Genomic DNA, 14,119 nt, shown 5'->3' with positions numbered 1-14,119 from the left:
ATATATCAGCGCCTTGCACGGAGAAAAATGAGTATAGATAATTTATTAAGAATCCCTTTAAATTATTCGTAATCCGATCAAACACGGGATTTCGGGCCTTTAACGATTGAATTGATAGGTTTCTTGATAAAGTTTTAGCAAAACACGAATGTATTAACAACTTGTCGGCACATGTGCTCATAAAAATTATAATATTTTCGCATTTCGTCATTATATATTATCAAGACAAATGCAGGTGCATAAACACGTCTTCCGATATATTAGGAATTTACTAAAAGTTTATCAGAAAACGGCCACCAACCCCGTGTTTAACGTGATCACCAATATTTTGAAGAGATTTTTAATAAATTAGCAATACTCATTTTTCTCCTTGTGACAATTCGGCGCCCAGAGCAGACTTCTCCAATATCACCCGCGGAGGTCCGGCCCTGTCCATGCCTTAATGATAAAGTTAGTTTTGATTGTTTTAATATTATATTATCTTTGAATTTTTGCAATATTGAGCATTATATATCAATTTTTTGACAAATTTTGCTGATTGAAATGTATGTGGTTTTTTCAGTAGAAAACACCTTTAAAAGCTTTACAATTATTCATCCGATAAAATGTTCAGTCTAAATTGAAGAGTGGACTTACACGATTTAATAAATATGCCTATTTACTAATTCGCTTAATAAGCTCACATAAATATTTGTCCCTTTCATTTCATATCATGTTGGTGAATAATCAATTGGGTTGAAAACAGTTTAACTCGAAGTTAAAAGTATTCAAGAACTAAATAAAAACAGTTTTTATTCAACACTTCGCAATAAAACTTCAACCAGTGAAACTATGCCTTTTTTTCAAGAGAATAAATCATCTGTAAAAGTAATCAAAGCCGTTACCATAGTTACTACTGACCAGTGACCTTATATTTCAACAAGTGCAATTAACAAATTGTAGCTAGTATCTCTACTTGTAGATAAAATCCATCCCACGATCGTTTATGTGTGAAAATACTTGGCTAAAAAAGTTCTTAAAATCTGTAATAGACAATATCAAATATGTAAAGGACATTAATGTAATCTAAAAAGCCTATTCAAAATGAATGCTTAGGTACATTAGATGAAAGAAATTTAAAGAACAAGGTAAGGTTATGTAAATAAGATGATTAATATCATTGACAAAGTCAAGGGTGCCGATTTAATTTAAGGAGTGTGATAAGATGCAAGATTTGACAAATTTGAATGTCAGCTTCGGGACTAAGGATCATGTAGAGATCTGGTATCTCCGCACGCAGCGGCCGATATCTCGCATCTCCTGCCTGCCTACCTGCAGTGCCCACTACCTCACTCACTACCTGGCTAGTGGCTAGTGGCTAGTGGCTAGTAGCAGTGGCTCCTGGACCCAGAGAAATTAATGTCTCCGAGGCTGATTCCTGTAAACACGTCTTATCGGCCAGTTCCCATCTCCTGGAAGTCTGCTGCGGCTGCGGCTGCGGCTTCGATTTGGATTACGTAAGTTTTGGGAGTGGGTGTTGCAGTGTAACGATGGCAAGCTAATTCTCACCTCGAGGAATCAATTTACGATTTACTTTTTGTTCTAGCAGTTACATTGGTAGAGAGAATTTAATTTCCACAATCCACTGCAGTATTCCCTCAGTCAGAATTATGCTATTTGTTGTAACAAGATTCAAAGCTTTTTATCTAATCCGACGCAACTTGACGTGGGTGTCTTTTTTTTAATTCGTAGTTTTTTTCTGATTATTATCAATAATTCAATTTTCTATTTAATTAAAAACTTCAACTCAATTATCAATAACTTAATAATAATACTATTATACAGTACCTACATGCTACATTGAATAAAATCATCTGTGATTGATTTTATTTAAAATTATACGTTACAGAAAAACTGAAAAATATCTTCAGAGATCAAAAAAAATCATTGTTTCTACAACATATAAAATGACTAGATTATTATTATTTTTCATTATACGTTCATTTTAATAGTCTACGTCAAAGAAACCAATGACGATTATTTTTATTAAATAAAGCATTGATTTTGAAACATGACGTTATTTTGATTAAATAGTGGTACATACAAGGAGATTTATTTTAGAAGAAGTGTAAAAATGGTGAGATTGTATAACTTTATTACATTCACTGAATATTGGCATTAGTTTAATATTTAGTGTTTTCAATGCTCCTGCATAAAGTTAGACTTTTTTATTTAGTTTTCCAGGTTGTCTCGAAAACTCGCCCATTATCTATCTATCTATGTTTTTTTCAATTCAATGCCGATAAATCGCCGTTTATTTTTATACAAATTTTACATTTTACCATAGTGTTTTTTTTCTATATTTATTTAATTATATCATTTACATTACTTACCTCGTTAAATATTTTATTGCCATATAATTGATAGATTTTGGAAATGTTAAATTTAGATTAAAATTGATGCAGAAAAATTACAAATGTATGTAGTGTGTAAAAGAAGAAAATAATAATAAATATGAACCCTCTGATATGAAAATATCTGGAGTCGACGAATTATTTTCCCATTTGATCTCTGGTGAGTTAACGTGTTGTTCTTGTATTGTTTTGTATTTATTTTGCTTACATAATGCACTTGCATAATGTTGATTGACTAGATGATCATTTGTGGAAAAGTGTGTGGAAGGGTTTAGTTTTTCCTATGGGGAAGATTTAACCCGGACATAAAATCGGAAAATTAAAAAAAATATATATTATTATAAAAATAATATAAAAGCGCTGGGCCCAGCGCTCACTCAGGAGTGGCGTTTGGTGCTGGTAGGCTGCGGTCACCAACGTGTTGGCGGAGGCCATTAGCCGCATCCTAGCTCCAGTGACCCGGTTTCTCATCAGGCCGGCAAATCCATTTAGTCCTAATTCAGCAGAGATGTGCAAAATGGGTACCCAAAACCATTTGAAATGCAAAATGGAAATGGGTCAAAACTTTTACATTTGAAAATGCAAAATGCAAAATGGTTTTTAGAAAAGCATTTCAAATGCAAAATGCAAAATACCTATTTTCAAAATGCATTGAAAATGCAAAATGGTTTCTCAGGTTTAAAATAATTATTGAAATTTTAAACAACTTTGTCATTTAATAATGGACATCAATGTAGAACAACTTGTGGAATAACAAATCATGCATACTGATATGTACTGTGTAAAAAACAATTGAATTTGAGTGGAATATAATATAATCTATTATTAACTAAATATTGTCATTTTTAATGATTTTTTCCTAGGGCCATCATCATTCATGTAGTAACTCTCTAATGAGGGGACATCCACCAGTGAACAATAAAGAAATACAGGACAGTAATACAATCAGACAATATAAAATGTTGTTTTCTAGTGCGCACCCATTATTTGACCATAGATTGTCACAGAAAACTCCAAGCAGGCGCACTAGAAAACCCACAGATAATATAATACAACTTTGAGAAAACCAATATACATTCTATATTATGTAGGTATTATGTAGCCTTAGCCATTATTAGATTTTAGATGTACGAGCTTCTCAAAAACATCATCACTCATCTTTCTTCTATGAGGTCTCATGATTATACCTCCATATGAAAAGAGACATTCAACTGGTGCTGAACTTGGAAGACAAGTATTGCATTTGATGAACATGTGCTTAACAGTAGGGTAGTCATGAAACATTTCAAAATCGGTTATTTTGTCTTGAAGGTATTGCAAGGCTTCTAAATCCGGAGTTCCTGCTGTTGCTGCGGAAGAATCAGATGAATCTTCATTATCTTCGAAAAAAATAAGATTCATCTTATACAAGATTATTAGTTCCACTTTGTGGATTTACATAACATTTTTGGTACTTTCTTTTAATTTCCTTATTTGTAGTAAAAACACTGAACGGACTCTGTCCTTCTGTTCTTTAGGTGTCCACTTCATTTTAAAAAATGGATGTGACACTCTAACGCAAATTTTACTTGTAGTAGCGACCATGCTTCCTTTTAAAACCTTTGAACAAGTTGAGTAAGTGGCGGAAAAATTTCCATTCTCAATGCTGCCAATGATGGTAATATCTTTGAAGCAAATACTTCATATTTGTGGTAATGTATTGATATCTCTCACATCCCTGAAAAAAATTTTTTGGTTAAAATGCAGTTCGTACATATATTTATATAATGAAATAAGATAAGCAATGCCATACAAATTATCCATCTAAATCCATCTTCACTTGTATATTCTTAAACTACTGAATATACTAACATAGCATTCTACAATTCTAGCATAATATATTGGTTTTCTTCAGGAAGCGTGCATAGATAGATAGTTCGATATGAGATATAATAATATTAATTACAGTACTTACATGATTTTAAATTCAAAAACACCACGACCACAGATTATGAAACCATTGAAAACACTAAAAATTTGCGCGGGAGAATGTTAAAAAAAAATAGAAACTGCTATCTAAAATTTAATATTATAGCGTCATGGCCCCGTGTTCACTATTTGAATCTGTATTTTTTTAATGGCTACACTTAATTGCCAGGGCTCCTACCAGGTAGCTTGACAGACGTAAATTATCTCTCATAGCGAGGTTGAGGACCGACTGATATACTGGGCCTATGATGAAAAGATGAACGGAGATAGTAGGAAGAATGTTGCAAAAAAACATTTAAAATGGAAAATGCATTGAGAAAAGCATTTAAAATGCAAAATGGTTTTTAGAAAAGCATTTAAAATGCAAAATGGAAAATACCCATTTTGCATTTTGCATTTCCATTTGAAATGGATTTATTTGAAATAAAGCACATCTCTGTAATTTAGTGAACATTTTCGATGAGCTGCTGTATCTTCGGTATCCAAATATGGTTCTGCAGGCGTCATTATATTAAATTCGGAGTCGTTCCATCGAGCAAGTTCGGTAGTGACACCATGTCTCACACTTATACAGGCCAGTGCAGAATGCGTTAAACAGTATTTTTTAACGGTATTGCTGCATTTGCGAAATCTGCGGGCAATCATATTAGACACTATGCTTAGGCTTCTCCTTTGTCGTTCGATATCGCCATCGTCCGATAGGTCTTGTTTAATAATGTGCCCCAAGTATTTTACGTTCGAACATGTATTTATTCTTGCCTCGTTAAGGTATACGGGGAGCATCTTACTTGCATCTGGATTTTTTCCGTGGTGGAACGCAATCAATTCCGTCTTCTTCGGGTTATCCATGATATTATGTTGTTTTCCATATTCTTCACAAATGTTTAGAAGTAATCTTAATCCCTTGATCGACGGAGCTAGGAGGATCATTTCAAATCGTTCATTTTTAGATATCGTTAATAAGACGACGATTAGGATACATAAAAATAAATTAAATCACATACAGTGAAAATGCAAGACAGCCCTGTAAGAAAAGCATAAAGATAACAAGTTCTATCACATAAGGTCTTCAATTTACTTGTGATCTTTTCTCATTAGCCATAGCCATTCAGCGATGTTTTTCTTAAAGGGATACATATTTATTTATTACACGCCCTAGTGGGCTTTTCTTTAAAAAAAATACAAGCATTCTGTATCAGAGTAAACACTTAAAAATTAATACAATAAAGAAGAATGTAAACATAATGGCAAAAATGAATCCTCACGCATATAATTGAGTTTAAAAGATTTAAAAAAAATAGTAGAAGCGGAGAAGTTATATGGGTACATAGGTTTATTTGTGTCTAGAAGAATAAAAGTGATAGAATATACAATATTTATACTGATTAGTTTTCAAATGAAATATATCACACAGATCAGAATATTTGTTTCCGAGATTGTGAAGTCTCGGAATCGGAGAATTTTGGTAAGCTAGTGTCCTGGTGTTATTGAAATAAAAAGGTAAAATGTTATTAATATGAAATACAAAGGTGAGTATACTGTCGAACATAATGCCTAGATCAATAATTTTACGAACACAAATAAAATTTTCATCATTTAATGAATATTGAAAAAAAATAGGATTACTTATTTTGGAAAAATGAATGAACTGGCATTTATTTATGTTTAGTGCTAATTTGTTGATTGAGCACCATTCAAAAAGATATTTCAAGTTAGTTTGAAGTGTAATACAATCATTAATGTGGTTAATCTCTTTATAAAGTTTCATGTCATCGGCAAACAGTAGAACGTTTATATCAGTAAATACATCAACAATGTCGTTTATGAATACTATAAACAAAATAGGCCCTAGATGAGAGCCTTGCGGCACTCCACTTGTCGCCATAAATTCGTATGAATTCGTGCCATTTATTCTCACACAAAGACTTCTTTTGAACAAATAACTAGTAAACCAATTTAGTAAATTACCGTGAATTCCAAGTTAAGCTAATTTATTGATTAATATTTTGTGACACACCTTGTCAGTGACTGAGTCTACCTGACACCTGTTTGCTAAGGATGTAGATATAAAATTTTCGTATATTAGTAAATTGGTTAATGTAGATTTATTTGAACAAAAGCCATGTTGGTAGGGAGTTATAATTTTTTTTATGTTTGTAGATATTTTATCAAGTACTAACCTAGTAAGTATATATTAGTTATATCTACGGTCTGTAGTGGCAGTTTGTTGTATGCGTGTTGTTATCTACGTGAGCTTTCGAAAAACCACCCAATTCCCTTTTCCCACCCTTTAAGGCAGAATAAAGCCCGGATAACGCTGAGTATTTCAGCTAGTTCCCCATAAGGTAGGCAGCACATTACGCTATACGCATCATGGCTTGGCGTATTTCAGCATATCGCTCGCCATAGACTACCAATGGGAATATATGGCGTGCGATATGCTGAAATATAGCGCGTTTATATCGTGGTCTGTCACAGGCTTAAAGGTAAACTATTCTCCGCATTTCTCTTATCCCCCTCCGCACCCCCGCCAATCCTCGCCCGGCCGTGTCTCCTGGTCCATCCGTCCATTTGTTTATGAGTCCGGATCACATCCCCGAACGCGTTCAGCGCTGCATTCATCGTGCCTCTTTAAGTAAAATTAATTATGGCCATCGTGTTTGGCGATTGTGTTTGGTCCCTGAAATATGTTCATCATTCCAGAATGCCTTTTTTCCAAGATGATATCTGATAAGAAGCTGGATAGATTCATCACATGAAAGTGGGATAAAAACTAAAATACTTGTGAACAATAGTCCCTGAGTAATTTAGTCAAAGAAACGGAAAATTAAAATAATATTGGGAGATTTCAGATAAATTATTGTTCGGAAAATAATGACATGGGTAGATGTAGATTTTTTTTTTTTGGTTGGTAGGTAAGTACATGATATTGTCATAAACACTCTAAAATGCTAAGAATTAGGGTTAACATTGAATTGAACCTCTACCCCTATCTATATATAGGTACAGTATGTTAAGGTAACTTGACTTACAATACCAATGTTTTTTTGTTTCAAAAACGTACAAAAAAATTATATTTCACGTGTCATCACTGATCACTCAGACGAGTAACTGTACAATTCCTACTGATTTTCTATGAATTTAGTTGGAAAAAATAAAACCCATCGAAAATGTCATAGGAGATCCAAATTTAATTTTTTACTCCAAATAATGTCAGGGATCACTGGATAAAGTAAGTCAATTACATCTTTTAACACCCTGTATATGTTTTCCGGTGTTGGGTTTTGTTCATTTTACAATCTAATTCAGTGGCTTGCATTGCTCCACGACCAATGAATGGGTATTGGGTAGGTTGCAGTTTTTTCGACGGTTCATTTAAAATTTAATATTTTTGTGACCTTATAAAAAAAATTTCAATTTCATTTTATGTCTCCTGTAAAAATCTGCAAATATCTGTTTTCTTTCATAAATTTGAGTTTTCATGTCACAAAATTTCCTTAAATAATAATAATAATGATGTGTTTATTCCGGAACGTGGGGAGGTTTCTGCGATCCTACACACCCCATAAAGCGTAAACAACCTTGTTGTATTTTATGTTATTTGGTTTTACGCCCAGCCGGGCTTTTAATGGATTTTAAGAACAGAATATACCTAGTGAGCTATCGAAAATTATACAAAAAAACATTAAAGCGTGATATAAAAGTAAACTGATAAACTGAATACGAAACAATATTAGTAAAAGACGTAACAGAAACATAAAATAATATAGAAACTAGAAAAATACTACATATAAGACAAATCACTAAAACTACATTACCAACGTGACTATAATTTATAGGATTCATCAAAGTGCAGGTATAGTTTACGCTTAATTGTATAAATGGAGTAAATCAATATATCAAAAGTAAACCCAAACTTATTGTCCAAAGCATGCATCCTATTGGTTAGTGAGTGTGTCTGATAATTAGTTGTTTATGTATTGCAGAAGAATGTTACATTTTGTCTTGTGTTCCTAGTGGGCCCTTGGAATTTAATGGTGGCAACGATGGCAGGACTTTCAATTAAGTTGTTAATGACTCTGTGTCCCACATCCGGGTCTGACATAATTCTACTGTCAGACAGTGTTATTAGATGCAGTTGATTCATCAAACTGACATAAATAATCTATAATTATATTCCACTACACTTATGGCTAATGAAAATATAGGGTTCTCATAAAATCTAAGGAATTAAAATCAGTTAAAGTTCTGCAAAGGAAGCCAGGCATCTTTAAAGACTTATTAGTTATATGGTTAATTTGTGCTATGAATGTCAAGCTGTTATTGAATAATACACCCAAGTCACGAATTTGTGACACTGGTATTAATTTAATATTATTTAATGTATATTCATTTAAGATATTATAATGAGTTTTGTAAAATCGTATTACTTAACATTTCTGAATCTTCAAAATTAAACCATTTGTTCACAGCATTTATGAAGTTGATCCAAGTTAGTCTGAAAATCTGGCAATCGTATATCTATTTATTTTTCGTATTTTTTTATATATTTTTAAGTCGTCAGGAAATAGCAAGGCACACATCATTTAATTGGTCAACAATGTCATTGATGAATAGTAAGGAACATATTGGGCCGAGGTGGAACCCCACTTCAAATATGAAAATGATATTATCAATAATACACATAATATGCGTAAAAAGTAAGAATGTACTGGCCCAGCTTTTGTGAATTGAACGCCACCGATCAGATTCTACTAAGAATTCTTGGTTTTATTCTAATTTGTATATTATAAGCAAAGCTATATAAGCTAATTATATAGGTATTTTGTTAGATAGATAAAACTACCTTATTTTCTTATTTTTATTTTTGGATTAAATTATTGAGTAAAACCTCAATTTTCCCGTTTTTTTTTCTTCTAATTATAGTCGCATAAAAATATCAGTCGACCCATAATAAAATGATGTCAAAAGTCAAAACCATTTTATTTATCCATAAAACTTATTCGGTTAAATAGCAGTGGCGGTCCGTAAGTATTCAGTGAGCTAGAGTGGTAAGATGAAAGATGAATATATGTATATATATATATTTATTTTTTAAATTGAGATTTGAAAAAAAAAGGTTTTTGGCCTCTAGAAAATTCCCACCACACTTTTCAAACTCAAAAATATGTATTATAACCACGTCTTAAATCGGTTAAAATAATATTAAAATCATAGAAAAAGTGAAAAAAATTAAGATGTTCACCCAACTTATCTCTTATATTGTAAACATGAAAGTAATTTCCACAGTGTTATGAATTTAATTTAAAAATAAAACATGAAAACTCCGACCGTAAATACAGGCTTTGGACAAAGACACTATGAATACCATGCTATAAAAGCATTCAACAGTCTAACACTAGAAAATAAAATAGAAAACCACAATAAGTTCAAACACAAAATTACAAAATGGATTTAAGAACAAAAAAAGTCATTATAACCAAAATTTTATTATATAAAATAATAAAACCTACACGTAACACACAAACCAATATAAAACACACATCATTCACAAACACACAACATATTATATAAATATACCGATTTTAACTTTATTTGATTTTATTTCATTTTATTTTGATTTTATTTTACTATAATTCTAAATCCATATTTTTACTTTAAATTTTTATTAATCTTGAGTTTTTTTTCTTCACCAACCTTATGTTTATTTTTTTTAATGTATTATGTATATTTTTGTATTATAAAATGGAGCCTCGGCACGGGTAAGCCACCCAGTGAGGCCAACATTACTGGATTGTACTATGAAATGTAAAATATTGTATCAAAATAAAAATAAAAATGTTAAGTAAAAAGTAATCTCTCCAATGTTATTAATTTATTGTTATGTATCTGTTTTACATTACCTACTTCATATGAACTAAACCTATCCATTTGACTGTCCTGAAACGGGAAATCTTCCCAGTTGGACAGTCAAAACTCAATTATTCTGTAATTGTATTTTTTTGCTATTTAATAAATTAAAATAAAAATGGAAATGACAAAATAAAAACTTTTTTAAATATATATTGGTCTTTTAGATATACTAGTATTCTTTAATAATTTATGAAATCAAAAGCTTCGGCGTGATTTCCAGCATCTCATCTTCATGCCCCTCGATAGTTCAATAATAATAAAACAAAACGGAGAACCCTGACAACACCCAAAGGTACAAAATACAAAACGCCTGAATTATGGAATGCTGTTCAATTAATCACCGAGTACCTGTTTTACAAATATGCATTTATCATTGGCCTTTTATTGGCGGGGGCAGCCCGTGTCCCAGTGAGGCCGGGCCGCGGGGGGCCAGCCAGCGCCCCCAGCCCTTCGTCGGTAGGTACCCCCTTTGTATCCCCAGCTCATTTAGCCGGCTGGCAATATTGATATAGGTCCATCTTCATAATTTATCATCAGTGAATGTCCACGTTTTTATTTAAAATGTTAGAAATTGAGTGCCGATAAAGTGGATGCTACCCTTTTTTGACTTTATTGGGGAACACGTATTTTAATAAAAGATACTAATTTCGGTTTTGGGTATGTCAGGGAGTGATTGAAACTCTTGTTCAATAGCTTGAATAAGTGTTGAATTTAATCTCATTTTTGTAATTGGAACAGATCGTGTAAAGATTTCAGACAAACGATAGAGTAGGTACCTACCTGCAATTCTATATTTTAAAAGGAAAATAATTCTATTATCATTTTCAAAATTATAACTGATGTGTTAAGAATTCAAACTATCCAGTGTTTTTGTAATGGTCTGCGATATTGGTAGAACATATTCACATAAATATGACCGGGCGTCCACATTTTATAATTTTTTCGAGTATTTTATCTTTTTTTCTATCATGCGGAAATACGTATTTTTTTGACGTTGGAAAGAGAAATAATATTTCTTTGCAGTTTGTCTCAAATATTTATAATGAATGTCATTAATAAAATCCTAAAAATATTCAAAATGAATAAGTCAAATATCAAAAATGTCGTTTTAACTTTTTTTTTAAATATATATTATTTGAACGAGATCAAAGTGAAGTAAGAGTTTTCTTACAAATTCCCCAAACAAAACGAATGTGTTTTCGAAACATCGAATTCTCTCAAAATTTCTACGATTGGAGTTAAAAATTAGGTAAAAATGTTGTTAGCGTTTGTGACAAAATTTTTCATGTTTGATTTTGTAATTTTATTATTTAGAAATAGTAATGTTTATCTCAAATGCGTACACCGGATGGATAATTTCATCTAGTTTCTAAAACAGCATTTTTTTTACAGAAAATTACAAAATAAAATGTATATAGCGCATTTAAAATATATAGAAGAAATTGCAAACTGAACAAATTTGTTGAAAGTACTGCCAAAAATCAATTTTGTTAACCTGCTTAAAGCCCAATGGAGTCATATCTTTATCATGTAAATTATTGAAATTAGTTAACTTTATACTTAATTTACATCACACTTGGAATTTATTGTGTGGTCAGTGCAAAATAACCACAAACATTTATTTCTTTACCTCAACTAAAAAATCTATTGCATAATCTATTTCAAAATTATTATAAATCTATTTTTAAATGTCCCAGGCAGGAACTCGAGTCGACAATTCTACTAACCTCGCCAAATTTAATGTCAATCGGGTAAGAACAACATTTATTTCGTATATTAACTGCTCTAATGTCTTCCGATTTCAAAGAAATGTATTTGTCCGCGTGTTCGTGATTGCCGCCAAAAGTTGAAAGTCCCTTCGATAACGAGTCTACCTGTCGAGTTTCAGCTCGATCGGATGCCTTTAATTTCAGCTTCCAAGATTTACAATTAATTACCAAAAACAAAAGTGAAATTCAAATAGATGTACCTATTTAAAAAGTGCCAAAATGATTATATTCAACATTGGACGTATTGTTACGAAAAAAATGTGAAAAAACCCATATTATCTCATGTCCTCTGCGTAACTATCGTTCAATGAACTCTAGAACTAGGATTTGCGGTGTCATTTCCAAAATTGAAACTATTTGTTTGAAAAATTCGGACAAGCTATAAAGTACATACTTATAATATGATATTTTGAGCTGTTTAAATATTGGATTAGATTTTTCAAGAATTCAGACTATCCCGTGATTTTTGGTTCTGCGCTAGTTGTCAATAACCTACAGCATAAATTACGTAATATATTTATATCCAATAACGTTTTTTAAATCTCGCCGAACGTCAGATTTTATTACTGCCACCTGTGGGCACAAAGCCAAAGCTTTTGTCGTTCTACTACGGAACAAGTCTATGTAAAAAGAAGTGGTGAAGAACTTGGCTTTTGAAAAGTTTATAATTTTGGACACAAATTAATTTGATAATCGGATTTATATAATATTTTTACCATTTATAAATATAGTTATTCTCATAAAAAAATTTAATTATTTTTTTAATTTAATTTATAGTGATTTATTTGGCATATCCGCCCTGATGATGGACACTGTAATGCTGTCCGAACGTTGGATAAAGAAGGAGGTAGCGCAACACGGCAAAAATATATCACTTTTGGCCATGAAAATTTTATATCAAACCTGATAAAGAGATTAGGATTGTCTTTGGCGGGCAGGCGGCCTGGATTTGATTTTTTATACAAATCTACAATTTAATTCGGAGATTGATGAAATGTTGCACATTTGACCATCAAAATCAAGAGGAAGGTCACTGATTTCCAAAATTCTATATAAAACCCGGGGGGTGAAATGCAGATCACGCCAAACTCTGGGAATTGAATAAAAATGCACTTTCTAGATGAGAAAAGTGGGTAACGCTGGACAGTTTTCAGCTAAGTATGATAAATTAACACGAAGAAAAGAAAATAAACAACATGGTCCGACCATAAAAACCACTCACCTATGTAGGTATATTGACACGGTTACGATTGTCATGTGGAGATGGGATGTTCTTAAAATATCCCGGTAGTCCTATTTATATCTTTGATTTTATTTTATTTTACTACTTTATTCGATCGTCTGAAGAAATCTCATGTGTGTTTTCACTTTTGGTTTTAAATCCACGCGGATTACGAAAATGTTGACCTAACTTTAAAATGTTACCACTCCAAAAACAATTTATTCCCATGTGTCGGTTTTAAGAACCGGGGCTAGTAGTTTATTGATTTTATGGCTATCATCGTAAACAACTAGTTTAGTTGGTTTAGCGACTGCAGAATTATACGGCTTACAAACTTAACTTGAAGACGAATCATAAACTTCTCAGGTAATACCAAACTCTAAATTCAATTCAAAATTCCGTTTGTTTTAAACCATTGAAATGTATTATAAGGCAAAAGTGGAGTAAAATATAATAAGTAACTCCCGTGAAAAATATTATGGCTTAAAAATATTTGTATAATATATGTTTATATTTATATAGACATTGATCAATAAAAGCTAATTCTGAATGTGAAAACTGCAGAAGTTATACCACCCGGATCTTTCTTTTGACCTAAATACCCTTTTTCCATATAAAAATCTGCTAATGCTGACACGTTCTGACATCACAACTAGTCAATGTGAGTAATATTTCTGTGGTCTATACGGTCCACAGTCATCCCATTTATTTAATGCAGGTTTTTGAACTCACTTGGTTCTTTGTATCAGGTGCGGTCATGGGTGTAGTTTTGTCCTTTGGTTCAATACAATTACATTAGTGACGAGATGCTAATATTTTGCCTTGAGTTCTTAATTTTTAAAAACGGGTAATCT

The sequence above is a fragment of the Hesperophylax consimilis genome, chromosome 1, assembly GCF_061612785.1.
Source record: "Hesperophylax consimilis isolate HC1 chromosome 1, BYU_Hcon_1.0, whole genome shotgun sequence".
Lineage (NCBI taxonomy): Eukaryota > Metazoa > Arthropoda > Insecta > Trichoptera > Limnephilidae > Hesperophylax > Hesperophylax consimilis.
Note: the sequence above shows the minus strand (reverse complement) of the source record.